General features: G+C 38.5%; 1 pseudogene; it reads left to right on the forward strand.

The window, feature by feature from the left end:
- The first annotated feature begins 1,338 nt into the window (after positions 1 to 1,338).
- LOC124555295 lies at positions 1,339 to 2,342 on the forward strand (annotated as a pseudogene).
- Positions 2,343 to 4,168: the final 1,826 nt, after the last annotated feature.

Genomic DNA, 4,168 nt, shown 5'->3' on the forward strand with positions numbered 1-4,168 from the left:
AATATAAAAATATAGAATTTTAATACCGTTTGTTTTATCTGAAAATCTTAAAGAGATTTTTCCACAAAAAGTTAAGTGACATTACTTTTTAGCACGCCCTAGCAACATTTCGGCCATGCATAGGAACGACAAGAAATATATTCGTTGCTTCAGTTCTGAATGGTACCAACGGAGAAGATGGCTTTGCGACTATGAAGCAAGGAATGCATTGGTTTAGTTTACGTGTTTGCTGTTAGGAGGTGATCTACGGTGGACAAAAGATGGTTTTAGAAATATAAACAAAATGATATAAGAACTGAAAACCATGAGTATTCAAAGAAGCACGCTGTGATGTAGCTTCACTGTCACTATTAGGAAGTGTTAGTATTAAGGAAAAACTTAATGAGGGCTATAGACTTTCAACCAAAGAACATAATATAAACATGAAAAAACCGTGAAATTTGGTCGAAAATGATAGACTGCCTTTTCTTTCTTGGAAACATTGAAACTCTCTTACATGGACATGATGAGATACATTTCAGTGCGTCCAAGGGTTTTACAGGAATTGTAATTTTTGCATCTAAATTAGATTCAGGTTTGAAGAATCACGTAGATACCGAAGCACTCTTCGAAGGTGTTTGTGGGGTGATTCACAATGAGGTACTTGACTGCTTACTAGAAAGGAGGTGAGAAGAGAAACAAGAAAATTTCATTTGTAGCACTCATGCTTGATGATACAATAGAGCCGGCCGGTGTAGCCGAGCGGTTGTAGGCGCTTCAGTCTGGAACCACGCGACCGCTACAGTCGCAGATTCGAATCCTGCCTCGGGCATGGATGTATGTGATGTCCTTAGGTTAGTTAGGTTTAAGTAGTCCTAAGTCTAGGGGACTGATGACCTCAGATGTTAAGTCCCATAGTGCTCAGAGCCATTTCAACCATTTCATACAATAGATGTTTCGGAACACACTTAAATGCTTACCGTTATAAGGTACGAATTGAAAGGAGATACGTTTGATTCATTTTGAAGATTCTTTACTCCAGTAAATCAAATTGCGGGTGGCGTATCAAGACGTATTTTAGAATAATAGGACATAATCCTTCAGGAAAATGGACAAAAACAGATGGCACAGACATTTGTTGATGCAAATGTCATGAAAAGGAGAAAAGTAGAATTCCAAGCAAAAATCTAAGTTGTTTGTAGTAATGCGCATTTAGTTCACTGTTACGCACGTCATCGTAATTTAATAATGAGAAATGCAGCAAGTATTACACGAAACGCAAGAATATTTTTCTTTAATGTTCTGGATATTCCAATATTCGTCCCAACATCATCTCAACGTGTGTCCATTCTCAAGGTTATGGACGTCAGCCTTCCACGCCAATCTTCTACAAGGCGCAACTTCAACATACGGACCACAAAGATAAAGTGTGAAAATTTGCATTCTTTGAAGAACAGTCTTACTGAAATTCAGTGAACATCGAATACGGATCAAAACATTGCAGAATTAACAGGAATTTTAAAATACGAGAATGATGATAATTTCAAGTTTTGGCTACAGATTTTTCATAAGATTAAGCTTCATTTTGAATTAATTTATCAACGAAAGCAGTCTTGACAAATTAGTCTTTTAAAGTTCATGAATACACAATAATATTCAAAACTGCTACATTAGAATTAAGGAAGTCAAAGTACTGTGAGAATCCTTCAAAGACAATCATGATAGAAGCTAAAGAGGAGTGTGACTGTATATGTTTTGATACAATGGACAAAATTTCTTTCACTAAACACTCAGTAACTGTTAAATTGTTCAACAACAAATGCTTCGCTAGTATTAAGAATGAACATCTACCACAAGAGATAATAGGTTGGTTGGTTGGTTCATTTGGGGAAGGGGACCAAACAGTGAGGTCATCGGCCCCAATCAGATTAGGGAATGATGGGGAAGGAAGTCGGCGGTGCCCTCTCAAAGGACCATCCCGGAATTTTACGAATCGATTTAGGGAAATCACGGAAAACCTAAATCATGATGCCCAGACGAGGGTTTGAAACGTCGTCCTCCCGAATGCTTGTTCAGTGTGCTAACCACTACGAAACCTCGCTCGGTGAGAGATAGTAGTGACCACTCAAGAACATCCTATGACTGACAAAGAAAATCTTGAAACTGGAGTACAAGTGTATTGTAGGTCTGATATTCATGAATACTGGAAATTAACTGAGTTGCTGGAATTCATCTGGGTTCTTAGTGAAATTACAAAACTGATGGACTTCCTCTTTACAGTTCGTATAACCACATCAGATCCAGAACGCTGCTTTTAAACAATGAAAGGAATAAAACCTTTTGCAAAAATCACTATGAACTAGAACTACAACCAGTCATAGGTAGCTGGAATCTGATTCTAGACAGTTTTCCTAGATTTAAGCCTATTATAGGTCAAGGAGTTTAACGTATTGTTTATTGACAGATATTTGGTGATATGATTAATCCTGTTCCACTCTTGAGACATCTGTAGTTGTTGTCTTAGGTAAGGAGGGACAATATTAGAGAGAACAGGTAGCCGTGGAAGAGATGTGGATTTGAATGTTCCAGATGTTATCCTGATTGTATCATTCTTTTGTATCTATCTTTCTAACGTGGCAGCTTCTACTCCATACAGGAGAGCAATACTCAGCAAAAGAACAGAGCAGTGCTTGTGTCGCCATGCATAGTATCTTCGCATGTGTTCCCCGGCTTGTTCCAGCAGTTTTTCTAATGAAGCTGTTACTGATTTTCAGTTTCTGTTGTGTGGTTTTGAAGTGCTTTTTAAGGGTAAGGGAACTAACTAGGTATACTTCAAAATAATAGTGAACTGACTGTGTTTTACCTTTCTACCATAAAAGAATACGTTTAGTTCTCTAGTAGCTGTGTGAATGCTTGGATGGAAAGACGATACTTCAGTTTTCGACCATAGCCTGCACTCCTTGGGATTTTTAATTGAGGTATCTAGGTCCTTTTTGAGTATTCGCTCGCCTTCCCATAGTCCTAAGTTAGTGTGGTTATCGATATGTCATCAGCATAATAGAGTGTTTCGCAGTTTGCATCTGGGACGTCACGTGTATAACTGCTGAAGAGGAGTGGGGATAGAACTGATTCCTGAGGTAATTCGTTCTTGGTCGTGAAGGATTTACTAGTGACATCCTTGACTGTGACTTTAAAGCAGAGGTTTTTCAGTATATTCTCTAGCAAATTTGACACTTACAACAATTGTCTTCAGTCCGAAATCACACCATCTAGCCATACGGTGTCACAGGCTGCTGTTAACTCAACAAATGCCACACAAGATATTACTTTCTTCTGACAGTCGGTTCCAGTATAGGAGATTAGGGCCAGAAATTACTCACGACAGGTTCGCCTTGTAGGGAATCGGGCTTGGTAGGAAGGGACAGCCTCATAGATACGTTGATAAATTCTGTTATAGACTAGATTTTGTAATAGCTTTATAGCAGACATTTTGCAGTGGTATAAAACAGTAGCTTGATGAGTGATCATGCTGTTTTCCAGGCTTTAGACTGGCAAACGTTTTGGATATTTTTAACTTGATAGAAACTTGGCCAACTTCCAAAACATTTGTGTAGAATTTTTGTAACAAGTTTGCAGCATGTTGTCCCAGGTGTTTAGTTGACTATGGGAATATCCAACGAAGTCCAGCAACCTTTCTCACTTAAAGCGTTTTTATAGACTTTTAAAGCTGTTCTCTGCTAATGGAATACAGGGACTGGTATCCTTTTGGTGTGCTGTGAAGAAAACACTATAGTCTACTCAGCTCCTCAACGAGCGTTACTGCTCTCTTTAAGTAGTGATATATACGAAGTAGCGCAAAAACTTCGCCCGCTATTAGTCCCTTCTGAGCAAAGATTTCTCTGTTCTCTGTAATCTGTTGTCGAGCGCTGTGGACACAATGCAAATAGGAGGCCATGTTGAAAAGTAATGCCACCGAATCTTTTATGGGAAAACTGTTAAATCTTTTAAAATTAAATATCGTCATTAAGAGTCAAATTGTTTATTCTTCATATATAAATATTAATTTCTCAACATAATCACCCTGGTGAAGAACCCATTTCTCCCAACGAGAGACCAGTTGGTTGATAACGTCACTGTAGAGTCTTAGCCCCTCCTCTGTTGGCATCGCTTCCTTACTATAAAAGTGAAG

This window comes from Schistocerca americana, chromosome X, assembly GCF_021461395.2.
Source record: "Schistocerca americana isolate TAMUIC-IGC-003095 chromosome X, iqSchAmer2.1, whole genome shotgun sequence".
NCBI lineage: Eukaryota > Metazoa > Arthropoda > Insecta > Orthoptera > Acrididae > Schistocerca > Schistocerca americana.